The sequence below is a fragment of the Nicotiana tabacum genome, unplaced genomic scaffold (assembly GCF_000715075.1).
Source record: "Nicotiana tabacum cultivar K326 unplaced genomic scaffold, ASM71507v2 Un00175, whole genome shotgun sequence".
NCBI classification, from domain to species: Eukaryota; Viridiplantae; Streptophyta; class Magnoliopsida; order Solanales; family Solanaceae; genus Nicotiana; species Nicotiana tabacum.
This window is the reverse complement of record NW_027438413.1, coordinates 1-27,438: the sequence shown is the minus strand read 5'-3', so window position 1 is coordinate 27,438 and position 27,438 is coordinate 1. Positions and strand designations below refer to the sequence as shown.

The window sequence follows — 27,438 nt, the reverse complement described above, 5'->3', positions numbered from 1 at the left end:
GCGGACGCCGGCAGCTACCTCGTAAGTCTCCGATAATTAGCTCGCGCACGAATTCAGCGACCGCCAGAACCATACACACCTGGATCTGCGCATGAAGTGCACGGTGTAGCATGAGTACAACTAATTCAGCAAGTAACAGAATTAAATAAGGAACTGAGAAGCAGTGACGAGCTATAAAAATACAGATCATTTAAAACGTTTTCAGTAAAGAGTGAACATGCTTTCAAATCTGGTGGTATAAGTCAAATCAGTTCAAGCTCAAGTAAAACAGATATGAATCTTCCAGAAATTTCACAACAACAATAGATAACAACTAAGTGCAACAATAAATAAAAGCAAGTACAGCCTCTCAAGGCAGCAGTCACTCAACTCATCTCAACAGCTCATACTCTCGGCTCTCAACCCTCAATACACACTCTCAATAGGCACCTGCGCTCACTGGGGGTGTATAAACTCTGGAGGGGCTCCTTCAACCCAAGCGCTATATTGATGCGGCGTGCAGCCCGATCCAATATTATTGCGGCATGCAACCCGATCCAATAATGTTGCGGCGTACAACCCAATCAAATATTGTTGCGATGTGCAACTCGATCCAATATTGTTGCAGCGTGCAACCCGATCCAATTATATATATATATATATATATATCCCGAAGGCTTGTTGCGGCGTGCAACCTGATCCATATACCTCACAGGTCGCAGCTCGAAACTCAGGCCCTATCTCAGTCAGTAACCTCTCCAACCCCTCGTGCTCACAAAATATCATAATAATTAGCCCAGACCGAGAATACAACAAGTATCAACAAGAAATGAGAGGGAACGGAGATATAACACATAAGTAAGACTGTGACGGGGTACAAGACAGCAATTAGCAGTCAATTCAACAAGTATACGACCGCTGCAGGTCCTAACAGTGATATCATATGGCCTAAGCATGGTTTCTAATATGAAAGGCAGTCAATTGCTCAAAGACAAGGAAAACAAGTAATAACAATGGCTATTCGACTTTACAGTCTCACAGGACGGACCAAGTCACAATCCCTCACGGTGAACGCTCACATGCCCGTCACCTAGCATGTACGTCACCTCCAAATATTCACATCATACTAATTCTCGGGGTTTCATACCGTCAAAACTAGATTTAAGACTGTTACTTACCTCAACCGCACAGAAATCCTACTCTGAAATGCCTTTGCCTCTCGAATCGGCCTCCAAATGCCCTGAATCTAGCCACAAATAGTACGAGATAATCAATATTGGCTAAAAGGATCAATTCCACAAGAAAACTACTAAAATATATTCCAAAATCCGAAATCGGCTCAACCCGGCCCCCCGAGCCCATGTCTCGAAACACGACGAAAGTCACAAAACCCGAAAGCCCATTCACTCACAAGTCTAACCATACCAAATTTATCAAAATCCGACCTCAAATGCCCCTCCAAAATTCACTCTCCAATTCCCAAGCCCTAATCTCCCAAATCTCACCTCAAACACTCACCAACTAGGTGTAAATATCAGTGGAGAAACACCATTATTGAAGATAAATAGGCACAAGGAACTTACCTCAGTGATTACTCCGAAATCTCTCTCAAAATCCCCAAAATCTGAGCTCAAAAATGATGAAAATGGTGAAAAATCTCGAAGTCTTCTATTTATAGGTTATGCCCAGACTTCTCGCACCTGCGGCTCAATTTCCGTGCTGCATATGCAGGCAAAGCCTCGCTTCTACGGAAAATCACTAAAACACCGCCTCCACTCCTGCGATCAAGTGACTGCATCTGCGCTCTTCGCGGGTGCGGGAACTACATCGCACATGCGGTTCAAACTCGCACTTGCGCTCCTAAATCCGCTTCTGCGACCATCGCAGGTGCGAGAATTCCATCACACCTGCGTCCTCTGCCTAGATCCTCCTTAGCCGCATCTGCGGCTCCTCCTTCGCTTCTGCGGGCTAGCGCCTGTGGTTCCCACTCCGCAGGTGCGGTTACACCAGTAGCAGCAGCTTCAGCTGCAATTCCTCAACTCCCATCAAGCCGTTAACCACCCGAAATCACCCCAAGGCCTCCGGGACCTCAACCAATTATACCAACAAGTCCTATAACTCGATAAGAACTTAGTCGAAACTTCGAATCCCTCAAAACAATATCAAAATGCCAAATTACACCCGGATTCAAGCCTAAAGAACTTCTAAACTTCCGAATTCCACAACGATGCCGAAACCTACCAACCACGTCCGATTGACCTCAAATTTTACACAAAAGTCAAAAATGACACCACGAACCTATTCCAACTTTCGGAAATCCAATCCGACCCCAATATCAAAATTTCCACTGCCGGCCAAAATCGCCAAAATTTCAACTTTCGCCAATTCAAGCCTATTTCTACTACGGACCTCCAAATCACATTCCGAACATGCTCCTAAGTCCAAAATCACCTAACAGAGCTAATGGAACCATAAAAATTTAAATCCAAGGTCGTTTTCCTACAAGTCGACATCCAGTCGACTTTTCCAACTTAAGCTTCCAATTTAGAGACTAAGTGTTTCAATTCTCTCCAAAACCACTCCGGACCTAAACCAACCAACCCGGTAAGACATAATACAGCTGTAAAGCACAAAAGAAGTAGAAATGGGGGAAACGGGAAATGACCGGCCGGGTCATTACATCCTCCCCCTCTTAAATAAATGTTCGTCCTCGAACGGGTCTAGAAACATACCTGGAGTCTCAAATAGGTGTAGATATTTGCCCCGCATCTCCCACTCGGTCTACCAAGTGGCCTCCTCCATAGGCTGACCTCTCCACTGCACCTTCACTGAAGCTATATCCTTTGACCTCAACTTCCGAACCTGCCGTTCCAAAATGGCCACCGGCTCCACATCATAAGTCATATCACCATCCAACTAAACCGTCCTGAAATCCAAAACATGGGACGGATCGCCGATATACTTCTGGAGCATAGAAACATGAAATACTGGATGCACACTCGAAGAGCTAGGTGGAAAGGCAAGCTTGTAAGCCACCTCTTCGATCCGCTGAAGTACCTCAAAAGGCCCAATGAACCGAGGGCTCAACTTGCCCCTTTTCCCAAACCTCATAACACCCTTCATGGGTAATACCTTCAGTAGAACCATCTCCTCAACCATGAAAGACACATCACGGACCTTCCTGTCAGCATAGCTCTTTTTCCTAGACTGTGCCGTGCGAAGGCGCTCCTGAATCAATTTCACCTTGTCTAAGGCATCCTGGACCAAGTATGTACCCAAGAGCCTAGCCTCACCCGGCTCAAACCATCCCACCGGAGATCTACACCGCCTCCCATATAAAGCCTCGTACAGAGCCATCTGAATGCTCGGCTGATAATTGTTGTTATATGCAAACTCCGTGAGCGGCAGAAACTGGTCCCATGAACCTCCAAAATCGATGACACAAGCACGTAACATGTCCTCCAATATCTGGATAGTGCGCTCGGACTGTCCGTCCGTCTGAGGGTGAAAGGTTGTGCTCAACAAAACTTGAGTACCCAACTCTCACTGCACGGCCCTCCAAAACTGCGATGTAAATTGTGTGCCTCTATCTGAAATGATGGAAACTGGGACACCATGAAGGCGAACAATCTCTCGGATGTAAATCTCAACCAACCACTCTGAAGAATAAGTAGTACCAACTAGAATGAAGCGCGCGGACTTGGTCAGCCGATCCACAATCACCTAAATAGCATCGAACTTCCTCGAAATCCGTGGGAGTCCAACTACGAAATCCATGGTGATCCGCTCCCACTTCCACTTTAAGATCTCTAACCTCTGAAGCAAGCCACCCGGTCTCTGATGCTCATACTTAACCTGCTGACAGTTGAGACACCGAGCCACAAACCCAACTATATCCTTCTTCATCCTCCTCCACCAATAGTGTTGTTTCAAATCCTGGTACATCTTCTCGGCACCCGGATGAATGAAATACCGCGAGTTGTGGGCCTCCTCAAGAATCAACTCCCGAAGCCCATCCACATTGGGCACACATATCTGGCCATGCATCCTCAATACGCCATCATCACCAATAGTCACATATCTAGCATCACCTCGCCGAACCCTGTCCTGGAGGACAATCAGATAGGGATCATTATACTGACGCTCCCTGATACAATCATAAATAGAAGACCTAGAGACCACACAAGCCAATACCCGACTCGGCTCCGAAATATCCAATCTGACAAGCTGGCTAGCTAAGGCCTGAACATCCAATGCCAAGGGTCTCTCTACTGCTGGAAGATATGCTAAACTCCCCAAACTCTCTGCCCGGTAACTCAGGGTATCGACCACCACATTGGCCTTCCCGGGATGGTAAAAATAGTAATATCATAGTTCTTGAGAAGCTCTAACCACCTTCGCTGACGCAAGTTAAGATCCTTCTGTTTGAACATATGCTGCAAACTCCGGTGATCAGTGTAGATCTCACAATGAACCTCGTACAGATAGTGCTGCCAAATCTTCAAGGCGTGAACAATAGCTACTAACTCAAGATCATGGACAGGATAGTTCTTCTCATGGGTCTTCAACCGGCGCGAAACATAAGAAATCACTCTACCCTCCTGCATCAAAACACATCCAATTCCTATCCGCGAGGCATCACAATACACTGTGTAAGAACCAGATGCTGATGGAAGAACTAGAACTGGGGCCGTGGTCAAAGCAATCTTGAGCTTCTGAAAGCTCTCCTCGCACTCATCCGACCACCTGAATGAAGCACCCTTTTGGGTCAATTTGGTTAAGGGCGATGCAATAGATGAAAAACCCTCCATGAAACGATGGTAATAGCCCGCCAAACCAAGAATGCTCATAATCTCCGTGGCTGAGGACGGTCTGGGCCAACTCTGCACCACCTCTATCTTCTTCGAATCCACCTGAATACCCTCGCTGGACACCACGTGCCCCAAGAACGCCACTGAACCGAGCCAAAACTCACACTTGGAGAACTTTGCATAAAGCTTATCCTCTCTTAATCTCTTTAACACAATCCTCAGATGTTGGGCATGCTCCTCCTGGCTACGAGAGTATACCAGGATATCATCAATGAATACAATAACGAACGAGTCCAAATAAGGCTGAAACACACTGTTCATCAAATGCATGAACGATGCTGGGGCATTAGTCAGCCCCAAAAGACATCAAAAGGAGCTCATAATGGCCATATTGGGTCCTGAAAGCTTGCTTAATAATATCCGACTCCCGAATCTTCAACTAGTGACACCCTGACCTCAAATCAATCTTGGAGAACACCGTCGCCCCCTGAAGCTGGTCAAATAGATCATCAATGCGTGGCAAAGGATACTTGTTCTTGACTGTGACCTTGTTCAACTGCCTATAGTCAATGCACATCCTCATAGAACCATCCTTCTTCTTTACAAATAGAATCGGTGCACCCCAAGGTGACACGCTAGGCCGAATAAACCCCTTATCAAGGAGTTCCTGAAGTTGTTCCTTCAATTCTTTCAACCCCGTCAGCGCCATACGATATAGTGGAATAGAAATGGGCTGAGTGCCCGGCACCAAATCAATACCGAAGTTAATATTCCTATCAGGCGGCATGCCCGGCAGGTCTGCAGGAAACACATCCGAAAAATCAAGCACCACTGGAAAAGAATCAATGGCAAGAGTCTTTGCACTAACATCCTTCACAAAAGCCAAATAGGATAGACAACCCTTCTCAACCATCCGTTAAGCCTTCAAGTATGAAATCACTCTACTGGGAACATAGTCTATAGAACCGGTCCACTCAACCCTCAGCAACCCCGGCATCGCCAACGTCACAGTCTTAGCATGACAATCTAGAATAGCATAAAATGGAGACAACCAATACATACCCAATATCACATCAAAATTGACCATACTGAGCAGCAAAAGATCCACTCTGGTCTCCAGACCCCCAATAGTCACCACACATGACCGTTATACGCGGTCCACAATAATAGTATCACCCACATGAGTAGATTCATGTAACTACCCGGCCAGTCATTTTGAGAATTTCAGGTTCGTTCCCCCATTTACTGCTCCATTTGTGCTTTATAGTTGTTTTATGACTTATCAGGTTAGTTAGTTCGGGTCTGGAGAGAATTTAGAGTGAAATGAGACACTTAGTCTCTTAAATGAAAAACTTAAGTTGGAAAAGTCAACCGGATGTTGATCTATGTGTAAATGACCTCTGATTCGAATTATGATGATTCCAGTAGCTTCGTATGCTGATTTTGGACTTAGGAGTGTGTCAGGAAAGTTATTTGGAGGTCCGTAGTGGAATTAGGCTTGAAATGGTGAAAGTTGAATTTTCGGGAAGTTTGACCGAGGGGTTGACTTTTTGATATCGGGGTCAGAATCGGATTCTGGAAATTGGGATAGGTCCATAATGTGAAATGTGACTTGCATGCTAAATTTGAGGTCAATCATACGTAATTTGATAGGTTTCGGCATCGGTTGTGGAAGTTGAAGTTTCAAAGTTCATAGATTTTAAATTGGGGTATGATTCGTCATTTTGATGTTGTTTGATGTTATTTGAGGCCTCGAGTAGGTTCATGGTATGTTTTAGGACTTGTTGGTATATTTGGTTGAGGTCCTGTGGACCTCGGTGAGTTTCGGATGGTTAACGGATCAAATTACGACTTAAGAAAATGCTGGAATTGCTGCCTCTGGTGTGATCGCATCTGCGAGGGTCTTGGACGTAGGTGCGATGCTGCATGTGCGGTGTGGTTGGCGCAGATGCGGAACTGGGGCTGGCTTGGGCGAACGCAGGTGTGAAGGGTAATGTGCATCTGCGAGCCCGCAGATGCGAGAAGGGCGCCGCAAATGCGAGGATTTGGAAGGCTGGCTGTGTCCGCAGGCGCGCAATTCTTCCGCAAAAGTGGATGCGCAGGTGCGAGCCCAGGCACCGCAGGTGCAGAAATGCATGGGCAGTGTTAAAAATGAAGGTTTCCGAGATTTTTCTCATTTTGGATCTCGGTTTGGGCGATTTTGGAGAGGAATTTTTGAACACAACTTGTGGTAAGTGTTCTTGACTCCCTTGTGATTATATTCCATGAATCTATCTTCATTTTTAGCAATTGGTTGATGAATTTAAAGAAGAAATTGGGGGTGTTGGCCTAAAGTTCATAAAACGAATTTTTGAGTTTTGAACATCGATTTGGAGTCGTAATTGAGTGAAATTAGTATGGTTGAACTTATAATTGGATGGGTTGTCGGATTTTATGAGTTTCGTCGGATTCCGAGACGTGGGTCTCACGGGCAATTTTTGGAGTGTAATTTCAGATTTTGTGGGAAAATATTAGTATTTTGATATGGAATTAATCCCTATAATTGTGTGGACTGAATCAAATTTATTGTGGTTAGATTTGAGCCGTTCAGAAATTGATACGCGTAGAATGAGATTTTTGGAGCATTTTGATCTTGCTCGGAATTGGATACGTCTTGTTCGAGGTAAGTAACTCTTCTAATCTTGGAGCTGAGGGTATGAACCCTGAATATATGTATTATGTAAATTGTTGGGAGGTGACGCACATGCTAGGTGACGGGCGTGTGGGCGTGCACCATAGAAATTGTGACGAAATTGGTTCCGTGGAATTTTGTAGTCATAATCTTTGTATTTTCCATGCAGTTTTATGTGTTAAAGAAATTGAGCTGAGAATCATATTAAAAATCATGTGAGGCTATGTGCCAGTATTATTGAGACCCTCAAAGGTCATATTGCTGTGAATTATTTGTTTAAAATGAAATTTTATACTCAGTCATATTCATTTCATTGCATATCATATCTCAGTCTCTGTTATTTATTGATACATCATATCATCATTTTTGGGATATTTTCATGACATTGTGAGCCCATGAGAGAGAGATTAGAGAGATTGATGACTAAGGGAGGCTGGGAACTTGATTGTGAGGATATTATTATGTGGATCGGGGATGCCCACCTGCAGCAGGCCTTATACGCTCTATATAGCACGTGAGTTGTCCGTGCGGTTTATAGCGCTTGGGCTGAAGGAGCCCCTCCGGAGTCTGTACACCCCCTAGTGAGCGTGGTTGATATTATTGAGGGATGTGTCTTCCCTGGACATGGATCTTGTCCAAAGTATTATATACCTGGAGATAGATCTTTTCCACGGGTTGGATTGGCCCTACTCGGTACTGAGTGACTGATGATCAGTTGATGTGTATATTCCAGAATGGATCTTCCCTGGGCCGGATTGGCCATATACAGTACCGAGTGATTGGGCATGATGAGTGAAATGTGTGAGAAAGTGAGATTGAGTACTCTGAGAGTGTGAGTACATGAGTTTATCTCTAAGATACATTGCATTGATATGCACACATGACATACATGTATAGAGATGTATTTTTCTCATGATGTACGGTATCACATCATTCATAATTTTTACACATGTTGGCAGATGGGCATAGTGATACATTTGTTTACACTGGTTAACTGGAAAGAAAATGAAACATCTTATTTATTATTGAAAGGATTTTTGGGAAAATTATTGTTTTCAAACTTATTCATATATTTGGCAACTCTGGTACACGATTTGGGTTTTCATTGATGTACATGAAAGGAAGAATTATTTTCAGAAATCATGTTTTGTTGAGCATTTGATTGTTGAGTTATTTCTGGTATTATTTGCTTTATGTTGTTATAAACTGTCGTTTGTTATGGGAGTTGACCTTGGTACAAGCTCGTCACTACTTTCAACCTAAGGTTAGGTTTGTTACTTATTGAGAACATGGGGTCGGTTGTACTCATACTACACTTCTGCACCTTGCGTGCAGATATTGGCTGCTGATGTTGCTGTGATCGATGGGAGCTGGACTGAAGATGTACCTGCGTCCCGGCTATAACTACCTCTTGTTCGTGGTAGCTTTAGATCTGTAAAACTATGTTTATGTACTATTCAAATAGACTATGTATTCATTTCATTTCCGCTTTGTAAACTCTATTCTTAGAAGCTCTTAATTTGTACTATCAGTTCTTGGGAAATGTTTAAGATTAAGATATTTCATTACTTAATTGTGTTATAAATTGTTATTGGAATTGGTTAGTGGTTAATTGGCTTACCTAGTGGGTTGGGTTAGGTGCCATCACAACTAGTCGGATTTTGGGTCGTGACAAAGTGGTATTAGAGCTCTAGGTTCATAGGTTCTACAAGTCATGAGCAAGTGTCTAGTAGAGTCTTGCTGATCGGTATGATGACGTCCATACTTATCTTCGAGAGGCTACATGGCATTTAGGATAATTTCCCATCTTTCTTTCTTTATCGTGCGTAATTGATCCAGCTTGAAATATAACTCTTTGAATTCCTTCCACGCATTCGTGTGCGCATGTGAGCGCTCAGTATCAGCTGTATGTCGCCGGCTTGTGATTTCAGGGATGACGTGCGAGATGTGTATTCTGTGTTTTGGTGATGGGCCAGTCTGGAGGACTTGAGGCCAGGTTTAAACAGCAGCTTAGACTCGGTATCTTTAGTTGTAACTTGTACATTTGGACTCATATGTCTGGTAATGTCCCTACGAGTGGAATTTGTGGCTCGATGAGCGGTAGAATGGCTTTGTGATGAGTATGATATGACTTCGGGATGTGATAAGACGATTTGAATGTGATGAGAGGTGTTTCCTTGAAATGTAAAGGAAGGGCCATTTGGGTGCTTGATTTTCGTTTTGATGTGACGTACGGTCTCGAGTATGAATGTTTTGAAGGATTTTTCACGCTGTTAAATTGTGGGACAGATTAAAGTCTCATGTCTTGTTAATAAGTTTGGACTCATAAAGATTAAGTGATTGCATAGTATTTGTGGCTGCGAAAGGGTATAACAAGATACCAATTTGAGGCTAAGCAGGTGGGTTATCCCCTGCGGAGTAATCTATGTAGGTGTGTTCCTTATAATGCGAATAGAGAGAGTTTCTTTTCTGCCAGTGGGGCGTATGTGTTGAGACTTGAATTTGAATCTGGTTGAGAAAGTTGGCTAGAGTGTTAAGAGAATGTATGCGAGCTTAGCGGATGATTGCGGTATTTTATGGTTGGCGTGGTATGAGCTTGAGAAGAATTTTCGTTGAACTGACTGAAGTATTATGACAGTAATAGAGCATGGATATTATGAGTTATCGAGTGTTTAAATTTATAGCATTGAGCCAAGTGGGGGAGTCTGTTATTGACAATTCAATTCATAGTTATGTGTTTTGGTCTGAAGTATACTTGAGAATCAGTGATGATTTGCAGAGGTGGAGTTCGAGAATGACTCGAGTAAGGAAATTTCTGGATACGTGTATATTGCACTTTATGAGTATATGAAAATCATGGGATGAGTGAGTTATTATTTGTGAATGATGTAAGGCGCACGGAGTATGAATTTGATAGGCGGCATTAAAGTAGAGTTACTTCTTTGAGTGTTGTTGTGCTAATGGGGCACGTGTCTTTTGGCCCATTTGGGCAGTGTAATTTGAATTGAGCAAAGTGGGTGACTCTCGAGAAAGTTCCAATAGGTCCGAGGTTTATATATAGCAATTGAGAATTCCTCCGGACTTGTGTATGGATAAAATCTGATATTTGCATTTGATGGTGCCTGGACTTACGGAAATTCTGTATGACTATGGATTCTATATTTTAGTATAAGGAAGGTAAGAAGAACAATTTTAAATTCACATAAGGTATTTTTAGAGTGAGTGTTATAGTTGTGGTATTTGTGGAGATGCTTAAGAAGAATACAGTTGCTTAAGGGTCGTAGGGCATTGTGGTTCTATGCTAGGGTTTGTGGGGTGAGTTGTGGTTAAAGATCGTGGTGTTTCAGCAAGGAGAAGTATCAATTTGAAGATAAATTCAGAAGGGACTCGGAGAAATAGGTCATCTTGGTGGTAGGTTGGATCAGTATGGTAATGGATATGATTGGTTCTTGGGGTGCTTATGATGTGGGGGTTTTCTACAGGTGCCTTGTGGCAATACTCTTGGGTTTGGCGACCTGCGTGGCTTGGTTGAGTTAGAGAGATTCAGTTCTGATGGCTTGATTATGTGCAAATGGATCCCAAGGCATTCTCGAGGATTTCTACCACGGTTTGAGATGGATATTTCCTACCGGCCTGAGGAGCATGTTGAGTATTGTGATTTTCTACCATATGGGATCAAATGGAAAGCTTCTGGTTGATCAGATATGTATTTTACTTGTGACTCAGAATGATTATGAGGTTTTCGAATTTTTCATATGATGGCATGATAGATGCAGTATGTGGTGTGGAAGTAAGGTTTGCGTGTACAAGGTCATGGTTCAGTTTTGAAGGGGAGGTCATAAATTTTTAGATGGCATGGACGGTTTTTGATGTCTAGATAAATGTTATAACTATTTGCTATTGCGTGAGTAGAGTGTACATTTCAGAAGGCGCACTATGTTTTGAATTATGGATATTTCATAGGTGTTGCGACATTCTCCTGGTTGATCGGCTACTGATATTCAAATTTTGCTATGTGACATGGAAGAATTTTAGAAGTATTCCTTATGGGATGATTGTGTATGAGAGATGTGTTAGACATTCTGGCGGTGGAGTTGGGATCGAAAATGGTGATTCGTGTGTTCTATGGATTTGGAGACCAGGAGTTGTCAAGAGCAGATTATTTCATGGTTGTGGACTGTGAAATCATGGCCGAAGCTAGCTAGATAATAGTATGTATTATGACTCGGTCTTTGTGGATTTTCGGAGGGTTGTTTATCTATTTGTGGGTAACCAGAGTTGATTTGGGGGTTCATTGGTAGGCCCAATTAGGATGTGTATTCTACACCGAGTCGGATTAGTTGGCTCCACACTGCTATTGTTGAGGGATATGCCGTTCGGTTGGCGTTGGACTTATTCATGTTCTGAATGATCTATGAGTTACTTTTCTATGCTACGAGGAGTTGTGATACATTGGTTATATGCACACATGGTGCTGTTCTATTGGGGGCCTTATGGCTGAATTTGAGCGAGATGAGTATTTGGGTATTGCATGATTGATTGCATATTGTCTATGTTCTCTCAGGTTTTGTAATGGCATTGTGTCATTTAACTCTCCGTGGTTATTGATTTTGAGCAGGGTGGCTCGAGGTATATAATATGGACCAGCGTTTGGATGGGGTCACGCGTTGCAGCGGAGTTATGTTAAGGTATGAACCTTGTGTTAGAATCGTGTAATGGTTCTACGGTGTGTGATGTATTTTCAGCATTTCGTTGTGGCAGTACTTGTTAATCTTGTGGGGCAGTTCTCTCATTTGAGTCATTTTCCATGACTGAGTACATTTTAATTATTGCGTATTGGCGTAGTGATGGCACGGTTTGTGGCTCTGAGTTATATTGGTGTTGCATGTTTGTGGGATAGTTGTGCTTAATAATATATGGTCATTAGACCTAGAATAGGTACTATCAGGTTTGAAACGGTATATTTAGGAGGATAATATTGAAAGTCGGCTTAGAAAGTGATTATGGACTTATTTATTTGATAAGGGGTTACAAGATTCTGCGTGTTTCTTTTACTATCAATAGTGTACGAAGGTTTTGGGATGAAGTTTGGTTCAATATGGGGTTTAATACTAGTACTTGGTTGGTTTGGAGTAGTTACTGTGATCAGGAATGATGCTACGAGCATGCGAGTTGTGTAATATGTTAGGTGATTATATCCGTGGTTATGGTTATGGCTCGATGCGGCGTGTTCAGACTCATACAGTGTGTAAATGTAAGATTCGTGTCTTGAAAAGAAATCCTGAAGGTTGGGAATTGAATTCCAAGGTTTTCGGGCTAAGGTTAAATTAAAGATTATCTATTGTATTGTGCTGTCAGGCCTATGTGGAATAGGGTAACGTGGGATCACCCCCGAGTACGAGCATGGTAATATGGAATAGTGATTTGATGGCTTGGAAACAGCTCTTGGCACGTTCGAGGACGAACGTATGTTTAAATGGCGGAGAATGTAACGACTCAGCCGGTCATTTTGAGCATTTCAGCCTCGTTCCCCCATTTACTGCTCCATTTGTGCTTTATAGCTGTTGTATGACTTATCGGGTTAGTTAGTTCGGGTTCGGAGAGAATTTAGATTGAAATGAGACACTTAGTCTCTTAAATGGAAAGCTTAAGTTGGAAAAGTCGACCGGATGTTGATCTATGTGTAAATGACCTTGGATTCAAATCTAGAGTATTCCAATAGCTCCGTATGGTGATTTTGGACTTATGAGTGTGTCCTGAAAGTTATTTGGAGGTCCGTAGTGGAATTAGGCTTGAAATGGCGAAAGTTAAAATTTTGGGAAGTTTGACCGAGAGGTTGACTTTTTGATATCGGGGTCGAAATCCAATTCTGAAAATTGGGATAGGTCCGTAATGTGAAATGTGACTTGTGTGCAAAATTTGAGGTCAATCGGGCATAATTTGATAGGTTTCGGCATCTGTTGTGGAAGTTGAAGTTTCAAAGTTCATAGATTTTGAATTGGGGTATGATTCGTCGTTTTGATGTTGTTTGATGTGATTTGAGGCCTCGAGTAGGTCTGTGGTATGTTTTAGGACTTGTTGGTGTATTTGGTTGAGGTCCCGAGGGCCTCGGATGAGTTTCGGATGGTTAACGGGTCAAATTCGAACTTAAGGAAAATGCTGGAATTGTAGCCTCTGGTGTGATCGCACCTGCGAGGATCTTGGCCGCAGATGCAGTGTGGTTGGCGCAGATGTGGAATTGGGGCTGGCTTGGGCGAACGCAGGTGTGAAGGGTAATACGCATCTGCAAGCCCGTAGATGCAAGAAGGGCACCGCAGATGCAAGGATTTGGAAGGCTGGCTGTGTTTGCAGGCGCGCAATATTTCCGCAAAAGCGGATACGCAAGTGCGAGCCCAAGCACCGCAGGTGCGGAAATGCCTGGGCAGTGTTAAAAATGAGGGTTTCCGAGATTTTTCTCATTTTGGACATTTTGAAGCTCGGTTTGGGCGACTTTGGAGAGGAAGTTTTCCACACAACTTGGGATAAGTGTTCTTGACTCCCTTGTGATTATATTCCATGAATCTATCTTCATTTTTAGCAATTGGTTGATTAATTTAAAGACGAAATGGGGGTGTTGGCCTAAAGTTCATAAAATGACTTTTTGAGTTTTGAACATCGATTTGGAGTCGGAATTGAGTGAAATTAGTATGGTTAAACTTGTAATTGGATAAGTTGTCGGATTTTGTGAGTTTCGTCGGATTCTGAGATGTGGGTCCCACGGGCAATTTTTGGAGTGTAATTTTGGATTTTGTGGACAAATATTAGTATTTTGATATGGAATTAATCCCTATAATTTTGTGGACTGAATCCAATTTATTGTGGCTAGATTTGAGCCGTTCAGAAGTTGATACGCATAGAATGGGATTTCTGGAGCATTTTGATCTTGCTCGGAATTGGATTCGTCTTGTTCGAGATAAGTAACTCTTCTAATCTTGGAGCTGAGGGTATGAACCCTGAATATATGTATTATGTGAATTGTTGGGAGGTGACGCACCTGCTAGGTGACGGGCGTGTGGGCGTGCACCATAGAAATTGTGACGAAATAGGTTCCGTGAAATTTTGTAGTCATAATCTTGGCATTTTCCATGTAGTTTTATGTGTTAAAGAAATTGAGCTGAGAATCATATTAAAAATCATGTGAGGCTATGTGCCAGTATTATTGAGACCCATAAAGGTCATATTACTGTGAATTATTTGTTTAAAATGAAATTTCATACTCAGTCATATTCATTTCATTGCATAGCCCATGAGAGAGAGACTGGAGAGATTGATGACTGAGGGAGGCCGAGAGCCTGACTGTGAAGATATTATTATGTAGATCGGGGATGCCCGCCTGCAGCAGGCCTTATAGGCTTTATATAGCACATGAGTTGTCCGTGCAGCACGTGAGTTGTCCGTGCGATTTATAGCGCTTGGGCTGAAGGACCCCCTCCGGAGTCTGTACACCCCCAGTGAGCGTGGTTGATATTATTGAGGGATAGATCTTCCCTAGACATGGATCTTGTCCGAAGTATTATATACCTGGAGATGGATCTTCTTCACGGGCTGGACTGGCCCTACTCGGTACTGAGTGACTGATGATTAGTTGATGTGTATATTCCGGAATGGATCTTTCCTGGGCCGGATTGGCCATGTACAGTACTGAGTGATTGGGCATGATGAATGGAATGTGTGAGAAAGTGAGATTGAGTAGTCTGAGAGTGTGAGTACATGAGTTCATCTCTTAGATACATTGCATTGACATGCACACATGACATACATGCATAGAGATGTATTTTTCTCATATTGTACGGTATCACATCATTCATGATTTCTCACACATATTGGCAGATGGGCATAGTGATAGATTTGTTTACACTGGTTATCTGGAAAGAAAATGAAACATCTTATTTATTATTGAAAGGATTTTTGGAAAAATTATTGTTTTCAAACTTATTCATATTTTTGGCAACTCTGGTGCACGATTTGGGTTTTCATTGATGTACTGCAAAGGAAGAACTATTTTCAGAAATCATGTTTTGTTTAGCATTTGATTGTTGAGTTATTTCTGGTATTACTTGCTTTATGTTGTTATAAACTGTTGTTGGTTATGGGAGTTGAACTCTGACCTTAGTACAAGCTCATCACTACTTTCAACCTAACATTAGGTTTGTTACTTATTGAGTATATGGGGTCGGTTGTACTCATACTACACTTCTGCACCTTACTTACAGATGTTGGCTGCTGATGTTGCTATGATCGATGGGAGCTGGACTAAAGATGTACTTGCGTCCCGGCTGTAGCTGCCTCTTGTTCGTGGTAGCTTTAGATCTGTAAAACTTTGTTTATGTACTATTCAAACAGACTGTGAATTTATTTCATTTCCGCTTTGTAATCTCTATTCTTAGAACCTCATGATTTATACTACCAGTTCTTGAGAAATGTATAAGATTATGATATTTCATTACTTAATTGCTTTATAAATTGTTATTGGAATTGATTAGTGGTCAATTGGCTTACCTAGCGGGTCGGGTTGGGTGCCATCACGACAAGTCAGATTTTGGATCGTGACAAGGAGTAGCTAAAGAAACCTTGAAAATATTTTTCATTAATGTCTCACATTTTTTCTTATCCTTTAGAGTTACAAGATACTCCTTGCAGTTTCTCTTCCAGTGCCTATTCTTCTTACAATGAAAATATTTAGCATCATATACTGACTTCAAGATCAAATCTCCAGAAAGCTCTTTACCAAGCTTGTACCCCAACTTCTCAAGTTCTTCGGTAAGATCAATCACAAGATTGACATGGGGTCCAACTGGGGAGTTATCAATGTCCAACTGTGTATCAACCATTTTCTTAAGATATTCAATGATTGCAGTTGGATCCATATTCTGATGTTTCCTCTGGAGTTCAGCACTCATAGAAACGAGAATGATACGTTTAATAACAAGGCATTCTTCCAAGTATTTCTGATAAACCTTGGTGCCTTCAACATCATTCTCTGGTGGGACTAGCTTTGCAGTCTTATCGATCACATCAATGAGCTTTTCATGCACAAGAACAATTCTCAAATTTCTATACCAGTCATTAAAGTTTGGTCCTACCAACTTGTTAGTCTCAAGTATTTCACGCAATGATATAACAGACATATTGAGAAATCTAAAATGCAATAATATAAGAACATATTTGTATATATCATAAAGACATGGACTTTTATCTAAATAATATTTCCACTAATTATTTTAAACTATTTACCTTCATTATAGTCTAAGAAATTATTATTTCTGTTAGTGGAGTAAAGTAATCCTTTAACAATATATATGAGCCCCTTGGAAGTCAAGTCGTTTCTCACATATATTTCAAAGATAGGTATTCTTACCAATTGTATCTCCATACAATTTTCTTAAATGGGTCTATGCCAAATAGTCCCCTGGTAGTCAGGTCGATCCTATTGGCATAGTTGAGTTCAACCATCATGATAACAAAGAACTTATTAAATTTTATACTCCCCGGGTAGTCCAGGCGTCTAGTATAAAATTAAATAATTCTTCAAATCCATGCATCTAGTGCAATAAATAATTTTAACATATTCTCGAACTATAAGTTTTCTGGTTGTCAGGCCGCTCCTTATAAACAAGAAATAAATAAAATTATTATTTTTATGGATAGCTTTACAATAAATATCTTATATTTTATTTTTTAAGAACTCAAATTTTAGTAGGAGGGAATTGCTATTAAACCAACTTTTAATAACATGATGATCAATGCTTTTATAATACTTGAATTTAGTTCAAGTTGTCTACATGCTTAGTCATAAATTAATTTACATTGCATGTAATGAATAATTCAAAATTATGTAACGAACAAGCACGTGACATAAACAAACGAATCAACATTCTTCTAACATGTTTATCTTATATATCACATAAAAATAATTCATGCCAGAATATTATTATTAGTTAACATCGCATGAACTAAGAACAATTAAAATAACAATAGAATCTAATAACCTATTATAGATTACAGTCGTATATAATACAAAATTTCAAATTCAAGTTATGAACTATCTCAATAGTTTAACTTATATGTATACATATTTTATTCATAATAAAATAATATTAATCCATATGCATTCAAACAATTTGACTATTGCATAAGACACATGTATTATGGTTTGAACCATTCAAATATAATCTTAAAATATTTCGTAAATAAATTTTAGACACGAGAAACCATGGCTCCGATACCATTGAAGGATTGCATATAGATGTCCGTAACACGCAGCGGAAGAAAATAACAATCCTAGGCAGATTTTTTCGTGTTTAAAATTTATTTACATGTCAAAGATCGGATCTGAGACATACCTAGTGAATAGAGTCTCGTTTCAAAATTCTTCGATAGTGCGAAGACTCTATGTGTATCCACACCGAGACTGATCCTTGCTATCAACTATTTGATCAATGAAACCCGCGAATAAATTGAATGAAACTATGTGCTGAAATTTTTCTCAAAAATCTCAACTCAAAGGTAAAAAACAAGAAACACTTTTTCTTGTAATTGTATTTTTCTCTCTTGGCTTTGTATTGTATTTTCACTTTCACAAAGTGATTTTTCTTCTCAAGACTTCATGTGCCAAATTTTATCTATCACCCTTTATATAGCATCACCTATAAACCCTTTTCCTATTTGATTGGGGTGATGATTTACTTGGGGTGCAAGTTTAATTCCAAAATTAAACTTTACCATAATATTTTATTGCAAAATATCAAATTCCCTTCCAAAGGGATTAACGACGTGACCAACGTCCTTAAGGACTTTGACGTGAAAATGCTGTCCAATTCCAAATTGGACTTCAAGTAATTATTTATTATTAAAATTACCAATCCCATTCTTATGGGGATAAAATAACCGACGTTGACTTTCACGTCAATCCAGTTCTTAATTGGATTGATCAAATTAATCTTTATGAATCTTTTATATATATATTTCAACCAAGAGATATAATTTAATTTTCTATTTCAAATAAAAAAGTTCAATTTGTTCACAATATTAATTATATTCTCTGTGCTAGCAAAGAATATAATAATATTTCATTTGGACTAATAACTTTATTTATTTGACTAATTAAATTCTTTAATTCAATTGTCAAATAATAAGTTAACTAATCCTTAACAAAGATCAGAATACTCGTTAGTGTGCGACCCCATAGGTTCAATACTAAACCGGTAGTAAATTAATCATATCAATATACTAATCAAGGGTGGCGTCTAGCAACACTCCTTAACGGCCGGATAGAATGAAGTATACAAGTTACTCTCACGAACCAGTAGAAGAATAATTAATATTATCTTGTCTTTATAGCTCTGAGTCACCCTAGGATATGGTTCAACTTTCAAATCCTAATAGGCGACCAACTATGTGTGCATGTCAAATATAATCGACCATTGAACGACCTAAGAAACTCTTTTCTTCTTTTCATTCAATTGCCCTGGCCAAAGTCTTAGTTTGGTCGCTTATAATTCATGACAATACAGAGCTTAAACTTATTACCAAGAGTTGACAGATTCCATCTTGATCAAACACTAATTCTACAAGTATTTAATTATATCCAATATCCTTTCAACTATCGTCCTAGGGCCATATGTGTCTAGTATCAAAGCACAATAAATAACTTGTCAATTACTATGACGATCTCAGGTCAAAGGATCTTACATCACATTCTTCAAGAGAATATCCTATTGACAGTTTATGGTAATTCTAACCATTAAGAATTATCCAATGAGTCGGTTCAATGATCATATCTCTATATGCATCATCTATACATGTAATTTAGTTAATGATATTAACTAATCTTTATCACATAAAGACGGTAACATAAATATTGATCTAACCGGATTACTAATGTCCAAATTAATAATCCTACGATCAAGGACAAATTTTAGATTAAATTGTAAGAGATTTTACTCTCATTATCATGATCTCCATCACGATGACAAGTCTCAAAATTTAATCAAGGACCTTATTAAATTTATCAAGTAATTAATAAACTTTGATAAAAGAATATCAAATGTCATATATATTTTATATCAAATAACGTTTACAAAAATATGTTTCAATCATCAAATATGAGATTGGATCTAGGGCATATCTATTATATCCCTAATAGCAAGGTCTCCATAACAGGTGTTGGACAACATCTACAACCCTCAGTTTCTTGAGAATCCAACCTACTGATATTCTCCCTGATGGGGATTCTATGTAATGACCCAACCGGTCATTTTGACTTTTAGAACCATGTTCCCCTAAATAAAACTCCCTGTATATGCTTTTATTAATTTATGACTTGCGGGGATAGTTGGTTCGGGATTTAGAAGTGTTCGGGTTGCAATCGGAACACTTGGTTCCCTAAGTTAGCCTTAAAATGCTAAGTTTGACTTCGGTAAATATTTTGAGAAAACGACCCCGGAATCAAGATTTGACGGTTCCTATAGCTCCGTATGGTGATTTTGGATTTGGGAGCGTGTTCGAAATTTTATTTGGAAGTCCGTAGTTAAATTAGGCTTGAAATGGCTAAAACAAGAATTTAAGTTTGGAAGTTTGACCGGGGTATTGACTTTTTGATATCGGGGTCAAAATCTAGTTCCGAAAATTTTTATAGCTCCATTATGTCATTTATGACTTGTGTGCAAAATTTGAGGTCAACCGGACTTGATTTGATAGGTTTCGACACCGAATGTAGAAGTTGGAAATTTTAAGTTTCATTAAGCTTGAATTGAAGTATGATTCGTGGTTTTAGCATTATTTGATGTGATTTGAGATTTTGACTAAGTTCGTATAATATTTTAGGACTTGTTGGTATATTTGGTTGAGGTCCCGAGGGACTTAGGTGAGTTTCGGACGGCTAACGGATCATTTTTGGCCTTTGGGAGATTGCTGATAGCTGCTGGTATTTTTCTTCTGATTTTCTTATACGCGATTGCGTAAGTTTGTCTGCGATCGCGTAGGGTAATTTGGGCAGAGATGACTTTGTTCTACACGATCGCGTGAATTGGGATGCGATCGCGTAGGCTTAATTGGGTAGCTGAAAATTTGTTCTATGTGATCGCGTGGGCAAGTTCGCGATTGCGTAGGTTGGGGCGAGCTGTGCTATGCGAACGCGTGGCTAAGGCTGCGTTCGCGAAGAGGAACGGAGGAAGAGTTGGGCCACACGCGCTTAATGCTTCGTGATCGCATAGGTTTGCGGAGTTAGTGCTTCGCGATCGCGTGGGACTTTCCGCGATCGCGTAGAGTTAATTTTGGCAGTGTTAAAATTGTGCTTCGCGATCGCGTGAGGAAGTTCGCGATCGCGTGAGGAAGTTCGCGATCACGTAGAAGAAATCACTGGACAGAGAGTTTAAGTTCTGACCATTTTCCATTTTTACCGATTTGGAGCTCGGATTATGGCGATTTTTGGGAGATTTTCAGAGAAAACAACGGGGTAAGTATTCTTAACTCAATATTGGTTAAATTACCCGAATCCATAACTGTTTTTATCATTTAATTGGTGAATTAAGTTGGAAAAGTTTGAAAACCCTCTTGGATAGATTTGAGGATTTGTTATCGGAATTTAGTAATTTTAGTATGGGTAGACTCGTGGTTGAGTGCGCGTTCATATTTCGTAACTTACGCCGAATTCCGAGACGTGGGCCCCACGGATAATTTTTGAGTTAATTTCGAATTTTTATTGAAAAATATAGTATTTTCTTATGAAATTGATTCCTATAATTTTTAGCGATTGTATCGAATTATTTTGGCTAGATTCGAGCCATACATAGTTGGATAATCGAAGGAAAGACCTACTAATGGATTAAATTGGAGCAAGTTGAGGTAAGTCTCTTGTCTAATCTTGTGATGGGAAATTTACCCCATAGATGATTAAATTAATAATTGTTGCTAAATATGGTGGTTACGTACGCACGAGATGACGAGAGTCCGTACGTAGCTACTATCTAGGCTAAAGTCCGGGTAGTTTAGGACTCAAAGCATGAATTATGTGTGTAAATTGTATCCTTTGTTTAATTAAATTATTTGAAATATATTGTGAATTGTTAGGGAAAGATAGTAAAAGATGAAAATCCTATATACTTAATTTTTTGCTTAAATTAATTAATTGTTAAAAGAAATTGTTCATCCTCTCGAATTAATCTTATAATAAATATACTCTCCTTCCGGAGGTACATAAGAAAATGTCTTCCTTTCTTGTGGAGCGAGCCGAACGCCTCGGCAATATAGATGCATCTATGGATCGCGCCGCACGTCCCTCGGCAGTGTACACAACACTCTAGATCGGGCCGTACGACCTCGGCAGAAATCGTGCCTAATAAAAATAATTACACGATACCTTGATATTTTAATTGCAGCTTGTGAATTTAATTAATAGATTGGGAATTTGTTGCATTTGAAGGAATTTAATTATTTCTGTTGGTTAAATAAAATTATTGTTAACTCTGTGAATCATGTTGATTTAAATATTTCTATTTTTATTATATTTATTATTATTATTAACCCTTAGTGAGTGTCAAAGTCGACCATCTCGTTTCTACCTCTTCGAGATTAGGCTTGATAATTACTGGGTACACGTTGTTTACGTACTCATGCTACGCTTGCTGCACTTTTTGTGCAGGACCTGAGACAGGTACTATTGTTGGACCTATCGGCGCGCACCAGCGTTATCCAGAGGCTTAGTGGCAAGCTGCTTTCTGAGCCGTTCTGCAGCAACTAGTGCCTCTTCTGAGAGTTTTATTTTGTCTATTTCATTTCAGACAGTTTTTATAATTTTTTTGTATAATCTACTAGATGCTCATACACTTGTGACACCAGATCTTGGCACACACACTAGTAGAATGTTTGGATTTAAATTCTGTTCTTGGTTATTTTAATTTACTAATTCTTCTCACATTGTCTAAATTCTTGTAAGTAAGAAGAGTTTAATTACTCGGTTAATTTTTAAAGAATTGAATATGGATTTAAATTACTAGTTGGCTTGCCTAGCTGTAAGTGTTGGGCTCCATCACGACCTATAGGTGAAATTGGGTCGTGACATTCTACCAAAGAAGACCCTCCAACACATGAAAGATTGTTTGAAGCGAATGGATTTGTGCCATATCTTGTTCCCCGTACAATTCTAGTTTGTAACCTTTAATGAGATGTTTTATAGGCATACTAGTTGAAGAACTAAGTGGAATAAATTTGGGGCTCTTCCTAAGTTATTTTTTGAGAATGGAAATGAACATCACTTATTAAACTGAACTTTTTTCTTCTGGAAACTGGATGTCATACAATCTGAGGAAAATATGCTATCCTCTTTAGAGACCTACGGTTAAGATTGATCCTTTTTGTTATGGTAATTATGAATTAACTCCGAAAGCAAAATATTGGATTACCTAGCAGGCCATGGCGAAGGCAGAATTTCTGCTAAGAGGGTTCAAACAAGAAAAAGTTAAGAAATTAAAACAAAATGTCACCAATGATAATTGAACCATTGACCTCACAAAGATTTTGAACACCCTTGATTACTAAGCTACGCTTTTGGGCTATGTCAAGGGGATTCAAAATATAATATATAGATGCACAAACCGAATTTCACCATAGATATACAATGTAATTTTCCGGCGAAGGGTTCGGGTGAACTCCCTTCCGCCCCACTAAATCCGCCCCGGCAGCAGCAAGGGTTGCAGTGTTGCACATTACTTCCCCCCTGTAAATTCAGCAACTTTGCAGTAATCATACATTTAGAATGACCTCAGGTACTAAACAACACCCTTAATCCAAAAGATGATTTGCTCATATTAGGTTTCAGGAGAAATTGTGGTATTTTACTCTTAAATCTATTTTTTTTATGTATCAAGCATGCTATAAATGGAAAAGAAAAGAAAGCAAGGGGAAAACAAGCAGAAAGTGGATGGCTTACTTTTACTTTTCTGACCAAATAGGGGAAAATAAACGCAAAATGTCCCTCATCGGCTGACACAAAGAAAACTGAGGATCAGGAGGTGTATAAAACCATAGCAAGGAGTTACATTGAAACATACTTACTTGGACGGGGTCAATGGGCGATCAATAAGACTCATGGCTTAGGTTGGTGACTTCCATTGCACTTTGGAGGGGTGTCCGCCTAAGGTCGGCTCAAGTGGTTGAGCCTACGTCATAATTTGTGGCAGTGGGGGCCTGCGTTCGCGCGGCCCCTATCCAATTCTTCAACTAAACTTTTATGGCTCAAGCTATTGCTTTTATTATTTTGAATGGCCCAGAGTCCATCGGAAAACAAAGGGATCATTTTTTTCCACATTTGGCACTGCTTGTGAGTTAAACTGAACCAGTGATCGAAGAAGGAATGAGGATGGCCAAAACATTTCAAGCCTTAAAAGGTTTGGCTGAGGGAAAGGAAGAGGTGAATTCCATTCGAAAGAGAGGGTAACATTCATTATTTTACTCTCAATTCCAGCTTCAGCAAGATAAAAAAAAAATTAAAAATATAAATTATTTACTACTGTTAAAAGGACATAGTGTTGATTTTTGTAACATTTTAAAAGTAAGACTACTCTTTTCCATGAATAAGAGAGTATGACGTTATTGTATGTGACGTCTAATCTCACACAATTCTACTTAGGAATTATAGTAAATCAATCTGCTCTCTTTCGTGGTTATATAGGATCAATTTTCTTCTTTGTCTTGTCTAAATTGTGACTTTTTATGAGATTCTCCTTGTGAGAATCTCATATTTTCTGACCAAAATTGACAAATATAAAAGCCGTTCTGTTTTATGCTTAGGCTGAGATTCCACATAGCAAAATGCCGTTCTTCAAGAATTTTGATATCAAAAGGGGACATCCTACCATTGATTGTGGCCAGGATCTTCCAACCTGGTAGAGGCAATCAGGGGGGCGGATGCAGTGTTTGAGCATCGGGTTATTCTGAACCTAGTACTTTCGATGGGGAGCATAAATTTATGTGTAAAAATTCACTAAAATTGGAACAAATAGTAGATATGAATCCATAATTTTAAAAATATAATGGTTCAATACTGAAAACCTTAAAGATTGAACCGTGAATTCTGTATCCGCCTTTGAAGGCAATTAACTTGGTCCAAATTATACTATAGTGTTGAACCTTTATTCACTGTAAACATCATTAGCAAACCCCATCACATCATCTTTTCAAGCTTGTGGAGCAGCCTGAGATTCATCATATTTTTCCAAACCTCAAATATAAAAATGGGTAGATAAGTGAGTCCTCATCACAAGGAGCAAGTAAAATATCACCAGCTAAGTTCAAGGAGCTCAACATTGAGCAGAGCATGAGTTACTAAAACTTGGTGTAATATGGCGGCAAGTCCTTTCTCTCAGTCATTTTCTCATATTGACCTTTTTCAAGATAGGATTGATCCAACCTATGCAAGTTGAAGACAAAAGGGCTAACATATAATTGTCCTATAACATCATAAATTTAAGGCAAGTCCACTACAATTGGTTACACTTTAAATAGCAAAATCAGTCTATGAAATATAGCATCTGACTAGACCATTTGTAACAAACTAATGAAGTGATGATTGTCTTGTAGCTCAGACATAAAGTTCCCCCATAATAACAAACTGAAAATGATATGACAGCAAATAGTTGATTACATGCTAACCTAATAGAATAGTCTCTGACTTTTCTCATTGTCAGAGAAAAGTCTTGCATTAGCAACTAATAGAATGCAACAAGAACAGATTGTTTCTATAGGTAAATGACTTATTCTCCGCACCAATGCACCACAAATGGCCTTGTACTTCTAGGTCGCCTTTCATTCCTGCCGTTTCCCATACAAACTTGAAAAGCCCCAGAACTCTGCTTAGCTGCTTTACCCCACTCTGCAGTATATTCTGCTAATTGGATGTTAAGATCTTTCCCGTGCATAGACGGAACTTGTCCCCGCGACCAATTGCATAAAGCCCTCCACAAACTTCAACTTCAATATCCCATATGCTGCCATAAAGATAATAAAGAGGAAGTGTGAACACACATCGTGACGAGTGGCCAAATGTTTTAGTTAATTTCTTGTGCACTAAACTTTCTTGGTGGCGAGTTTCCTTATATCCAATGTTTTTGTCTATCGAAACATCCCTAATCTGATGAAGTCCCTCTTTCATGACCTCAAGCTTCTTACTCCGAAGTTATTTTTGTCTCTTCACTCAAGCAATTACTAAGGTCGAGAAACATTTCAAGAACATCTTCCCACTTGTTAGAAGTGGGTGACTCCGTGCCTTTGGTAGGCGCGAGGCGCATCCATGAAGTGAATTCAGGGTCATAAGAAGTGGCACTTTCTAAAACCTTTTGACAAGTTGTAACTATTTGCTGCGTCATTTTAATTTCTTTACTCGGACAGTTGCGATTTAGAAAATCTATCTCAGATTTCAGCACTCTAGCTTTACTGAAATACATGGGCTGGTCGCTTTGTGCATCAGCTAATGCTTCCATCACATTTTTCTTCATCATTTCTTGCTTTGATGGATACCCAATAAATGTCCTAGCGAGTGATTTAAAAGTAGACATCTTTTGTTCCAAGCTCTCATCATAAACTCTTGCGCGGTCATTAATATTGATTAGCTTACCATCAACCAGGGGCGGATCCACCCTTTAGGGTGGGGTGGTATGGCACTCGCTAGATTGGTAAAATTATCATATATTTATATAGAAATTTTCTTAAACTAGGTTAAATATTTGATCTTGCCACCCCCAATCGCAAACTAGACAAAGGTGCCATGGATGGTAGACCATTGTGAAAGCGTTTCTCGAGTGCAAAATTCAAGTTCGAATTTATCTTGTACCTTGCCTAACTTTCCTTTTTTGTTGTGCTTTTTATTTCCTTTGTCCCAGTCATTTTCCTTTTTGGCTACTTCCCAATTTTCTATTTGTCGTTTATTATTTTTTATATGTTTACATCTATTCTATTATTTTATCTCTGATCTTTAGCAAAGACACTCAAAAAAGAGCCTCCTATATTTAAAATACCGTAAAATAACAATTTCTCTTAATTCAAATCTTTTAATTTTTTTTTTTTTTTTTTGCAAAATCAAAAAGCCTTGGGTCTTTATAGAAATTTTGGATTGAGATCAAATTTAATTTTTATAATTTATATTTTTTATTATAACATAAAAATTTGTGTTATTTTATGATTGTTAAATACAATTTAACTGTCTTTACTATTAAATTATGATGAATATTTCGCAAGTATTTCTAGCTTTCTTTCATCTCTTAGTTATCTGTGTTTTTCGTCAAATTGTGTGAAAAAAAGGAAGCTATAGTTTTTACGATTAAGGAGTTGTTGTAAATCTCAAAAAATAGTTTACGGGTGCACATCCGACCTATATTGTAATACAAAGGCGAGCGAGGGTTTCTTAATTGAGTAATGATAAGACAGAACATTGCGCATCTAAATGGTTGAGTGGTAGACTATGAAGACTAGTACTGACTTAAACAAACATGATAATCCGTCAATAAAAAATCAAAAGATAAATACTTGGGAATAACAATGAAAAAACATTGTTGATGAAATTGCAGTCTCAGAACTGTACAATGCCAGTCTCACAGCCCTCTTTCCATATGCCATAGCCACATATCAATGCAACTTCTATATTTAAGAAAAAAGTCGTAGGATCTTAGCATTTAGCAGAGCGAATTCCATAAAAAAATTAGTACTGTGTTTTGGAAAACATAGGATCTTTGCAATGTGGTTAGGGGATTGCACCAAATGCTATAATTCCATAAGTTTTGAGATCTGGTATGAAAGATATATTAGTAACCCCTACTTAAAGATAGAAAATTGATGTGAGCTCACTTCTCCATAGCTACACCAAACTGGTTAGTATACTGGCAATAGAGGACTTAAAAGAACTGAGTTTGTATCACTAGGATCTAAACACTGCTTATCCTATTCAAA

General features: G+C 39.4%; 1 non-coding gene across 1 annotated transcript; it reads left to right on the top strand.

Annotated features, from left to right (window-relative positions):
• Positions 1–23,545: 23,545 nt before the first annotated feature.
• Positions 23,546–23,706, top strand: LOC142179028 (U1 spliceosomal RNA). Its single transcript, XR_012707180.1, has one exon. It is a non-coding gene; the product is annotated as a U1 spliceosomal RNA (small nuclear RNA).
• Positions 23,707–27,438: the final 3,732 nt, after the last annotated feature.